The sequence below is a fragment of the Ranitomeya imitator genome, chromosome 6 (assembly GCF_032444005.1).
Source record: "Ranitomeya imitator isolate aRanImi1 chromosome 6, aRanImi1.pri, whole genome shotgun sequence".
Classification (NCBI taxonomy): Eukaryota; Metazoa; Chordata; class Amphibia; order Anura; family Dendrobatidae; genus Ranitomeya; species Ranitomeya imitator.
The window spans coordinates 503,174,162-503,187,491 of NC_091287.1; the positions used below are offsets into that span (position 1 = coordinate 503,174,162).

General features: G+C 44.3%; 1 long non-coding RNA gene across 1 annotated transcript in view; it reads right to left on the reverse strand.

Annotated features, from left to right (window-relative positions):
• LOC138641500 (uncharacterized) overlaps window positions 1–12,824 on the reverse strand; it is a 107,481-nt gene extending 94,657 nt beyond the window's left edge. Inside the window, exon 1 of the long non-coding RNA XR_011313880.1 lies at window positions 12,777–12,824. This is a non-coding gene — a long non-coding RNA (uncharacterized lncRNA). The remainder of the gene's footprint in view (window positions 1–12,776) is intronic.
• Window positions 12,825–13,330: the final 506 nt, after the last annotated feature.

Here is a 13,330-nt window from a genome sequence, read left to right on the forward strand (position 1 = left end):
GCTCCAGTTCAGCTATGTCTTTCTTAAACACCGGAGACCAGAACTGTGCACAGTATTCTAAGTGTGGTCGAACTAGTGACTTGTATAGAGGTAAAATTATGTTCTCCTCATGAGCATCTATGCCTCTTTTAATGCATCCCATTATTTTATTTGCCTTTGTAGCCGCTGCCTGACACTGGCCACTGAATTTAAGTTTGTCATCCACCCATACACCCAGGTCTTTTTCATTGACGGTTTTGCCCAGAGTTTTAGAATTAAGCAGATAATTATACATCTTATTACTTCTACCCAAGTGCATGACCTTACATTTATCCCCATTAAAGCTCATTTGCCATTTATCAGCCCAAGCTTCTAGTTTACATAAATCATCCTGTAATATAAAATTGTCCTCCTCTGTATTGATTACCCTGCAGAGTTTAGTGTCATCTGCAAATATTGAAATTCTACTCTGAATGCCCCCTACAAGGTCATTAATAAATATGTTAAAAAGTAGAGGGCCCAATACTGACCCCTGTGGTACCCCACTGCTAACCGCTACCCAGTCCGAGTGTGCTCCATTAATAACCACCCTTTGTTTCCTATCCCTGAGCCAGCTCTCAACCCACTTGCAGATATTTTCCCCTATCCCCATTATTCTCATTTTATGTATCAACCTTTTGTGTGGCACCGTATCAAAAACTTTTGAAAATCCATATACACTACATCCACTGGGTTCCCTTGGTCCAATCCGGAACTTACCTCTTCATAGAAACTGATCAAATTAGTCTGACATGAACGGTCCCTAGTAAACCCGTGCTGATACTGGGTCATGAGGTTATTCCTCTTCAGATACTCCAGTATAGCGTCCCTTAGAATGCCCTCCAGGATTTTACCCACAGTAGAGGTTAGGCTTACTGGCCTATAATTTCCGAGTTCAGTTTTTGTTCCCTTTTTGAATATTGGCACCACTGTTGTGAGTTCTGTTTTTGGGCTCCCTCTGGTGGTTACTGATGGTACTGGGTGACTTGTGTTCTCTGCAGTCTCTGGTGTCCACCTGTTCCATCAGGTTATGGGAGTTTCCTATTTAACCTGGCTTTTTTGTCATTTCCTCGCCGGCTATCAATGTAATCAGCGTGTCTTTTTACCTCTGCTCCCTGCGTCTGTTATCTTCAGGACAAGCTAAGTTTTGATTTTCCTGTTCCACGTTTTGCTTAATTTTTGTCTTAGTCCAGCTTGCAGATATGTGATTCCTTGCTGCTGGTTGCTCTAGTGGGCTGAAATTACTCCTCATGTTCCATGAGTTGGCACATGAGTTCAAGTCATTTCAGAATGGTTTTTTGAAGGGTTTTTCGCTGACCGCGCAGTTCACTTTTGTATCCTCTGCTATCTAGCTTTAGCGGGCCTCATTTTTGCTGATTCTATTTTCATAACTACGTATGTGCTTTCCTCTCATTTCACCGTTATTACATGTGGGGGGCTGCTATTTCTGTGGGGTGTTTCTCTGGAGGCAAGTGAGGTCTGTGTTTCTTCTAATAGGGGAAGTTAATCCTTCGGCTGGCGCGAGACGTCTAGGAGTCATCGTAGGCACGTTCCCCGGCTACTGCTAGTTGTGTGTTTAGGTTCAGGATCGCGGTCAGCTCAGGTTCCATCACCCTAGAGCTTGTTTTGTTTTTGTGCTTGTCCTTTTGTGATCCCCTGCCATTGGGATCATGACAGTATAGCCGGCCTAAAAAAAATTGGTCATCGTTTTGGCTGAAGTAGGAGGAAAAGTAGTCTGAGGAAGTTTTTTTTTTGTTTTTTTTTTGCAGCTTGACTGCTTCTTTCCTCCTCTTAATCCTTGAATGGCTCTGACCTCAGCTGTTTATCATGGACGTCCAGAGTTTGGCTTCCAGCCTGAATAATCTTGCTGCTAAGGTTCAAAATATACAAGATTTTGTTGTACATACGCCTATGTCTGAACCTAGAATTCCTATCCCAGAGTTTTTTTCTGGAGATAGATCTAGTTTTCTGAATTTTAGGAACAATTGCAAGTTGTTTCTTTCCTTGAAATCTCGCTCCTCTGGAGACCCTGCTCAGCAGGTCAAGATTGTTATATCTTTCCTGCAGGGTGACCCTCAGAATTGGGCATTTGCATTGGCACCAGGGGATCCTGCGTTGCTCAATGTGGATGCGTTTTTTCTGGCATTGGGTTTGCTCTATGAGGAACCTAACCTAGAGATTCAGGCTGAAAAAGCTTTATTGGCTCTCTCTCAGGGGCAAGATGAAGCAGAAATATATTGTCAAAAATTTCGGAAATGGTCGGTGCTTACTCAGTGGAATGAGTGCGCTCTGGCTGCAAAATTCAGAGATGGCCTTTCTGAGGCCATTAAAGATGTTATGGTGGGGTTCCCGGCGCCTACAGGTCTGAATGAGTCCATGACTATGGCTATTCAGATTGATCGGCGTTTACGGGAGCGCAAACCTGTGCACCATTTGGCGGTGTCTTCTGAACAGGCACCTGAGATAATGCAATGTGATAGAATTCAGTCCAGAAGTGAACGGCAAAATTATAGGCGGAAAAATGGATTGTGTTTTTATTGTGGTGATTCAGCTCATGTTATATCAGCATGCTCTAAACGCACAAAAAAGGTTGATAAGTCTGTTGCCATTGGTACTTTACAGTCTAAGTTCATTCTGTCTGTGACGCTGATTTGTTCATTATCATCCATTTCCGTCGATGCCTATGTGGATTCAGGCGCTGCCCTGAGTCTTATGGATTGGTCATTTGCCAATCGCTGTGGGTTTAGTCTGGAACTTCTGGAAGTTCCTATTCCTTTGAAAGGAATTGACTCTACACCTTTGGCTATGAATAAACCTCAGTACTGGACACAAGTGACCATGCGTATGACTCCCGTTCATCAGGAGGTGATTCGCTTCCTGGTACTGTATAATTTACATGATGTCTTAGTGCTTGGTCTGCCATGGTTACAAACTCATAACCCAGTCCTGGACTGGAAAACAATGTCTGTGTTAAGCTGTGGATGTCAGGGGGTTCATGATGATGCATCTCCGATTTCTATCGCTTCATCTACTCCTTCTGAGGTTCCGGTATTTTTGTCTGATTATCGGGAGGTTTTTGAGGAGCCTAAGCTCAGTTCGCTTCCTCCTCACAGGGATTGCGATTGTGCTATAGATTTGATTCCTGGCAGTAAATTCCCTAAAGGTCGTTTGTTCAATCTGTCAGTGCCAGAGCATACTGCTATGCGGAATTATGTTAAGGAGTCCTTGGAAAAGGGACATATCCGTCCATCTTCGTCCCCTTTGGGAGCAGGTTTTTTTTTTGTGGCCAAAAAAGATGGTTCCTTGAGGCCTTGCATAGATTATCGTCTTTTGAATAAGATTACAGTCAAATATCAGTATCCTTTGCCATTGTTGACTGATTTGTTCGCTCGCATTAAGGGGGCTAAATGGTTCACTAAGATTGATCTTCGGGGTGCGTATAATCTTGTGCGGATAAGGCAGGGTGATGAGTGGAAAACCGCATTTAATACGCCTGAGGGCCATTTCGAGTATTTGGTGATGCCTTTTGGACTTTCTAATGCTCCTTCTGTCTTCCAGTCTTTTATGCATGATATATTCCGTGAATATCTGGATAAATTTATTATCGTGTATTTGGATGATGTTTTGTTTTTTTCTGATGACTGGGAGTCTCATGTTCAGCAGGTCAAGAAGGTGTTTCAGGTCCTGCGGGCCAATTCTTTGTTTGTAAAGGGTTCTAAATGTCTCTTTGGAGTCCAGAAGATTTCTTTTTTGGGGTATATTTTTTCCCCTTCTACTATTGAGATGGATCCCGTCAAGGTTCAGGCTATTTGTGACTGGACGCAGCCTACATCTCTTAAGAGTCTACAGAAGTTCTTGGGCTTTGCTAATTTTTATCGTCGCTTCATAACTAATTTTTCTAGTGTTGTTAAGCCTTTGACGGATTTGACTAAAAAGGGTGCTGATGTTACTGATTGGTCTCCTGCGGCTGTGGAGGCCTTTCAGGAACTTAAGCGCCGGTTTTCTTCTGCTCCTGTGTTGCGTCAGCCAGATACGTCGCTTCCTTTTCAGGTTGAGGTTGATGCTTCCGAGATCGGAGCGGGGGCGGTTTTGTCACAGAGAAGCTCCGATGGCTCAGTGATGATGCCATGTGCGTTCTTTTCTAGAAAATTTTCGCCCGCTGAACGGAATTATGATGTTGGTAATTGGGAGCTTTTGGCCATGAAGTGGGCATTTGAGGAGTGGCGTCATTGGCTTGAGGGTGCTAGACATCGTGTGGTGGTCTTGACTGATCACAAAAATCTGATGTACCTTGAGTCTGCCAAGCGTCTGAATCCTAGACAGGCTCGTTGGTCACTGTTTTTCTCCCGTTTCCATTTTGTGGTTTCATACCTGCCAGGTTCAAAGAATGTGAAGGCGGATGCTCTTTCTAGGAGTTTTGTGCCTGACTCCCCTGGAAATTCTGAGCCCACTGGTATTCTTAGGGATGAGGTGATTTTGTCGGCTGTCTCCCCAGACTTGCGACGTGCTTTGCAGGAGTTTCAGGCAGATAAACCTGATCGTTGTCCGCCGGAAAGACTGTTTGTTCCGGATAATTGGACCAGTAGAGTCATCTCTGAGGTCCATTCTTCTGTGTTGGCAGGTCATCCTGGAATATTTGGTACTAGAGACTTGGTGGCCAGGTCTTTTTGGTGGCCTTCCTTGTCGAGGGATGTGCGTTCTTTCGTGCAGTCTTGTGGAGTTTGCGCTCGGGCTAAGCCTTGCTGTTCTCGGGCCAGTGGATTGTTGTCACCTTTGCCTATCCCGAAGAGGCCTTGGACGCACATTTCCATGGACTTTATTTCGGATCTCCCTGTCTCTCAAAAAATGTCCGTCATATGGGTTGTGTGTGACCGCTTTTCTAAGATGGTTCATCTGGTACCCTTGCCTAAGTTACCTTCCTCCTCTGAGTTGGTCCCTCTGTTTTTTCAAAACGTGGTCCGTTTGCATGGCATTCCGGAGAACATCGTTTCTGACAGGGGATCCCAGTTTGTGTCTAGATTTTGGCGGACGTTCTGTGCTAAGATGGGCATTGATTTGTCCTTTTCGTCTGCATTCCATCCCCAGACGAATGGCCAGACGGAACGAACTAATCAGACTTTAGAAACTTATTTAAGGTGTTTTGTTTCTGCTGATCAAGATGACTGGGTTTCCTTTTTGCCGCTTGCCGAGTTTGCCCTTAATAATCGGGCTAGTTCTGCTACCTTGGTTTCTCCTTTCTTTTGTAATTCGGGGTTTCATCCTCGTTTTTCCTCTGGTCAGGTGGAGCCTTCTGATTGTCCTGGAGTGGACATGGTGGTGGATAGGTTGCATCGGATTTGGAGTCATGTGGTGGACAATTTGAAGTTGTCTCAGGAGAGGGCTCAGCAGTTTGCTAATCGTCGTCGCCGCGTGGGTCCTCGACTTCTTGTTGGGGACTTGGTGTGGTTGTCTTCTCGTTTTGTTCCTATGAAGGTCTCTTCTCCTAAGTTCAAGCCTCGGTTCATCGGTCCCTATAGGATCTTGGAAATTCTTAACCCTGTGTCGTTTCGTTTGGATCTCCCGGCATCGTTTGCTATTCATAATGTGTTCCATCGGTCGTTGTTGCGGAAGTATGAGGTACCTGTCGTTCCTTCGCTTGAGCCTCCTGCTCCGGTGCTGGTGGAGGGTGAATTGGAGTATGTTGTGGAGAAGATCTTGGATTCTCGTGTTTCCAGACGGAAACTCCAGTATTTGGTCAAGTGGAAGGGTTATGGTCAGGAGGATAATTCTTGGGTGATTGCCTCTGATGTTCATGCTGCCGATTTGGTCCGTGCTTTTCATAGGGCTCATCCTGGTCGCCCTGGTGGTTCTCGTGAGGGTTCGGTGACCCCTCCTCAAGGGGGGGGTACTGTTGTGAGTTCTGTTTTTGGGCTCCCTCTGGTGGTTACTGATGGTACTGGGTGACTTGTGTTCTCTGCAGTCTCTGGTGTCCACCTGTTCCATCAGGTTATGGGAGTTTCCTATTTAACCTGGCTTTTTTGTCATTTCCTCGCCGGCTATCAATGTAATCAGCGTGTCTTTTTACCTCTGCTCCCTGCGTCTGTTATCTTCAGGACAAGCTAAGTTTTGATTTTCCTGTTCCACGTTTTGCTTAATTTTTGTCTTAGTCCAGCTTGCAGATATGTGATTCCTTGCTGCTGGTTGCTCTAGTGGGCTGAAATTACTCCTCATGTTCCATGAGTTGGCACATGAGTTCAAGTCATTTCAGGATGGTTTTTTGAAGTGTTTTTCGCTGACCGCGCAGTTCACTTTTGTATCCTCTGCTATCTAGCTTTAGCGGGCCTCATTTTTGCTGATTCTATTTTCATAACTACGTATGTGCTTTCCTCTCATTTCACCGTTATTACATGTGGGGGCTGCTATTTCTGTGGGGTGTTTCTCTGGAGGCAAGTGAGGTCTGTGTTTCTTCTAATAGGGGAAGTTAATCCTTCGGCTGGCGCGAGACGTCTAGGAGTCATCGTAGGCACGTTCCCCGGCTACTGCTAGTTGTGTGTTTAGGTTCAGGATCGCGGTCAGCTCAGGTTCCATCACCCTAGAGCTTGTTTTGTTTTTGTGCTTGTCCTTTTGTGATCCCCTGCCATTGGGATCATGACACACCACATTTGCTATACGCCAGTCCTGCGGCACAGACCCTGTTATTATGGAGTCTTTAAAGATTAAAAATAATGGTCTATCAATGACTGTACTTAATTCCTGCAGTACTCGAGGGTATATCCCATCCGGGCCCGGAGATTTGTCAATTTTAGTGATTTTTAGACGCCGCCGCACTTCCTGCTGGGTTAAGCAGGTGACATTTAATTGGGAATTTTTATCACTAGACATTTTGTCTGCCATGGGATTTTCTTGTGTAAATACTGATGAAAAAAAGTCATTTAGCATATTGGCTTTTTCCTCATCCTCATCCACCATCTCACCCAGACTATTTTTAAGGGGGCCAACACTATAATTTTTTAATTTCTTACGCAGAATTGGCTGGAATTGAGATCGGACGCCATTTCGCGTTTGGAGAACCCCTGATGTGCCTAAACAGTGGAAACCCCCCAATTATAACTGAAACCCTAATGCAAACACACCCCTAACCCTAATCCCAACGGTAACCCTAACCACACCTGTAACCCAGACACACCCCTAACCCTAATCCCAACCCTAACTTTAGCCCCAACCCTAACTGTAGCCTTAACCCTAACCCTAACCCTAACCCTAGCCCTAACCCTAGCCCTATCCCTAGCTCTAACCCTAACCCTAGCCTTAACCCTAACCCTAGCCCTAGCCTTAACCCTAGCCCTAACCCTAGCCCTAACCCTAGCCCTAACCCTAGGCCTAGCCCTAACCCTAACCCTAGCCCTAACCCTAACCCTAGCCCTAATCCTAGCCCTAGCCCTAACCCTAACCCTAGCCCTAACCCTAATGGGAAAATGGAAATAAATAAATTTTTTTAATTTTCCCTAACTAAGGGGGTGATGAAGGGGGGTTTGATTTACTTTTATAGCGGGATTTTTTAGCGGATTTTTATGATTGGCAGCCGTCACACACTGAAAGACGCTTTTTATTGCAAAAAATATTTTTTGTGTTACCACATTTTGAGAGCTATAATTTTTCCATATTTAAGTCCACAGAGTCATGTGAGGTCTTGTTTTTTGCGGGACGAGTTGACATTTCTATTGGTAATATTTTCGGGCACGTGACATTTTTTGATCGCTTTTTATTCCGATTTTTGTGAGGCAGAATGACCGAAAACCAGCTATTCATGAATTTCTTTTGGGGGAGGCGTTTATACCGTTCCGCGTTTGGTAAAATGGATAAAGCAGTTTTATTCTTCGGGTCAGTACGATTACAGCGACACCTCATTTATATTTTTTTTATGTTTTGGCATCGCTTTATTCTGAGGTGATCATGCTGTATGGCGGTTCGTTTTTTGCGGAACAAGATGATATTTTCAGCGGTACCATGGTTATTTATATCTGTCTTTTTGATCGCGTGTTATTCCACTTTTTGTTCGGCGGTATGATAATAAAGCGTTTTTTGCCTCGTTTTTTTTTTTCTTACGGTGTTTACTGAAGGGGTTAACTAGTGGGCCAGTTTTATAGGTTGGGTCGTTATGGACGCGGCGATACTAAATATGTGTACTTTTATTGTTTTTTTTAAATTTAGATAAAGAAATGTATTTATGGGAATAATATATATATTTTTTTTTTACACATTTGGAAATTTTTTTTTAAACTTTTTTACTTTGTCCCAGGGGGACACATCACAGATCGGTGATCTGACAGTTTGCACAGCACTCTGTCAGATCACCGATCTGACTTAGAGCAGTACAGGCTTCACAGTGCCTGCTCTGAGCAGGCTCTGTGAAGCCACCTCCCTCCCTGCAGGACCCAGATGCCTCGGCCATCTTGGATCCGGGGCCTGCAGCGAGGAAGGAGGTAGGAGACCCAGGGAAGCCCGCAGGGTCATGTTTGATCGCGGTGTGCCGGGGGTTAATGTGCTGGGGGCGGTCCGTGACCACTCTTGGCACATTGTGCCGCGATCGGCAGCGCTCCCCCCGTGAGCGCGGCCGATGGCTATGACGTACTATCCCGTCGAGGGTCAGATAGGCCCAGGGCACCTCGACGGGATAGTACGTCTAAGGTCAGAGAGGGGTTAATAGGGAAAATGGTGCTTATGTGTTTTTTTTTTCCAGAAATATGGTTGCAAGCATATTACACTGTCATGGCTCTACATTGCATAAACCACACATGGATTAGACTCATGCAGCACACACCACTCGTATATTAGACATATGTAATACACACACTGCTCACATATCAGATATCAGACATATGCAGCACACATACCATTCACATATCAGACACAAACAGCACACTGCTCACGTATCAGAAACATACAGCACACATACCATTCACATATCAGACACATACAGCACACACTGCTCACATATCAGACACATATAGCACACTGCTCACATATCAGACACAGACAGCACACTGCTCACATATCAGACACATACAACACACATAGCATTCACATATCAGACACATACAGCACACACTGCTCACATATCAGACACATACAGCACACTGCTCATGTATCAGACACATACAGCACACTACTCACATATCAGACACATACAGCACACACTGCTCACATATCAGACACATACAACACACACCGCTCACATATCAGACACATACAACACACATAGCATTCACATATCAGACACATACAGCACACTGCTCACATATCAGACACATACAGCACACTGCTCACATATCAGACACATACAGCACACTACTCACATATCAGACACATACAGCACACACCGCTCACATATCAGACACATACAGCACACTGCTCACATATCAGACACATACAGCACACTGCGCACGTATCAGACACATACAGCACACTGCTCACATATCAGACACATATAGCACACTGCTCACATATCAGACACAGACAGCACACTGCTCACATATCAGACACATACAGCACACTGCTCACATATCAGACACATACAACACACATAGCATTCACATATCAGACACATACAGCACACTGCTCACATATCAGACACATACAGCACACACCGCTCACATATCAGACACATACAGCACACTGCTCACATATCAGACACATACAGCACACACCGCTCACATATCAGACACATACAGCACACTACTCACATATCAGACACATACAGCACACACCGCTCACATATCAGACACATACAGCACACTGCTCACATATCAGACACATACAGCACACTGCGCACGTATCAGACACATACAGCACACTGCTCACATATCAGACACATATAGCACACTGCTCACATATCAGACACAGACAGCACACTGCTCACATATCAGACACATACAGCACACTGCTCACATATCAGACACATACAACACACATAGCATTCACATATCAGACATATACAGCACACTGCTCACATATCAGACACATACAGCACACATAGCATTCACATATCAGACACATACAGCACACTGCTCACATATCAGACACATACAGCACACTGCTCACATATCAGACACATACAACACACATAGAATTCACATATCAGTCACTTACAGCACACTGCTCACATATCAGACACATACAACACACATAGCATTCACATATCAGACACATACAGCACACTGCTCACATATCAGACACATACAGCACACTGCGCACGTATCAGACACATACAGCACACTGCTCACATATCAGACACATATAGCACACTGCTCACATATCAGACACAGACAGCACACTGCTCACATATCAGACACATACAGCACACATAGCATTCACATATCAGACACATACAGCACACTGCTCACATATCAGACACATACAGCACACTGCTCATATATCAGACACATACAGCACACTGCTCACATATCAGACACATACAGCACACATAACATTCACATATCAGACACATACAGCACACTGCTCACATATCAGACACATACAGCACACTGCTCACATATCAGACACATACAGCACACTGCTCACATATCAGACACATACAGCATAGTGCTCACATATCAGACACATACAGGACACTGCTCACATATCAGACACATACAGCACACTGCTCACATATCAGACACATACAGCACACTGCTCACATATCAGACACATACAGCACACTGCTCACATATCAGACACATACAGCACACATAGCATTCACATATCACACACATACAGCACACACTGCTCACATATCAGACACATACAGCACACTGCGCACATATCAGACACATACAGCACACTGCTCACATATCAGACACATACAGCACACTGCTCACATATCAGACACATACAGCACACTGCTCACATATCAGACACATACAGCACCCTGCTCACATATCAGACACATACAGCACACATAGCATTCACATATCACACACATACAGCACACACTGCTCACATATCAGACACATACAGCACACTGCACACATATCAGACACATACAGCACACTGCTCACATATCAGACACATACAGCACACTGCTCACATATCAGACACATACAGCACACTGCTCACATATCAGACACATACAGCACACTGCTCACATATCAGACACATACAGCACACTACTCACATATCAGACACATACAGCACACTGCTCACATATCAGACACATACAGCACACTGCTCACATATCAGACACATACAGCACACTACTCACATATCAGACACATACAGCATAGTGCTCACATATCAGACACATACAGGACACTGCTCACATATCAGACACATACAGCACACTGCTCACATATCAGACACATACAGCACACATAGCATTCACATATCACACACATACAGCACACACTGCTCACATATCAGACACATACAGCACACTGCTCACATATCAGACACATACAGCACACTGCTCACATATCAGACACATACAGCACACTGCTCACATATCAGACACATACAGCACACTGCTCACATATCAGACACATACAGCACACATAGCATTCACATATCACACACATACAGCACACACTGCTCACATATCAGACACATACAGCACACTGCGCACATATCAGACACATACAGCACACTGCTCACATATCAGACACATACAGCACACTGCTCACATATCAGACACATACAGCACACTGCTCACATATCAGACACATACAGCACACTGCTCACATATCAGACACATACAGCACACTGCTCACATATCAGACACATACAGCACACTGCGCACATATCAGACACATACAGCACACTGCTCACATATCAGACACATACAGCACACTGCTCACATATCAGACACATACAGCATAGTGCTCACATATCAGACACATACAGCACACTGCTCACATATCAGACACATACAACACACATAGCATTCACATATCAGACACATACAGCACACTGCTCACATATCAGACACATACAGCACACTGCGCACGTATCAGACACATACAGCACACACCCCACTCACGTACTGATACATGTATCACACCGCTCACATTTCAGATACATACAGCAACCACATCACTGCTATATTACACACATTGTACACACAGCACCTCCACATTAGATACATGCAGCACACACCGCTCACATTTCTGACACATGCAGAAATGTATAGGAGGGTTCCATTTTTGGAACAGACAGATGGAACTCATGCACAAAATGGATTATTTACAAAAAATAATCATGTGGTCTGTCTGGTTTCTGTTTGGTGTCACTTTTTAGAATGGAAGACAAAGAGCAGCCTGTAAAACTTTTTCTTCTGTTCTAAAAACGGAAACATCACAGATCCCACAATGATCACACGGGCCCCTCTGCTTCCGTCTGTATTACTTATACAATGGATCCATTTTGGGCATGAACTCTGTCCATTCCTTAAAATAGAACAGACAAGCAGAACTCCCAGAGTGTAAATGTGAACATAGCCTTACACATTAGGCGTATACAGCACATACATCGCTTACACGCTATACAGCACACACACACCACTTACATATCAGACAACTGAGGCCGAGTGGCCAGGACTCTGCCATATGCATGACATATGAATTGCCACAGCAATGAATAGTTTAGACAGTATTTATGCAAACAGCATTATATGTCCAACCCGTAAGACCTTCACTCTAATAATATTCGCTTCTTCTATAGCAAGACACAAGGTATGCGATATCTAGAACAAATAAAGGAAGGAAAGTGCAGTACAGAACATTCACCTCCGACCAGTGAGTGGGAGCAGTGCTCGGCCAGGAAACGTGCTAGCAGTGACCCAGAGATGACTGACCTCTCGCCCCCTTCTGAAAGTCTCGGTGTCAGCAGTGTTCTCTATTCCTGTCTGGCGACTTCATGCTCTTCCTTGTCTTATGTAATGTTAGATTGAATGACAGAATATATTGTCGACCTGATAATAAAAGCACAATGTGGAAGTTTCAGTCTTGAGGATTAAAGAATATAATATTAGAGGTCAAATTTTATTTGAGGACAAAAAGTTTAACTTTAAGGGGTTGTCAGGTACTGAGCTAAAATGTTGGGTTTTTTTTAAGCATCAATTGTTTTAAATAATAAACTCGCCTTCAAGTGTCCTTCAGGATCCTGCGCAGGTTGCTCAGAAAGTCTATGCTGCGTCTGGAATTGATGGCTGTTCTCTCTTAGTTCTCCTCGGAGTTCCTCAGGCCCTATCCTCTTCTCTATATACACCAACCCAATTGGACAAACCATCAGTAGATTTGATTTTCAGTACCAAATATTAGAAAATAGCCGACAGCACAAC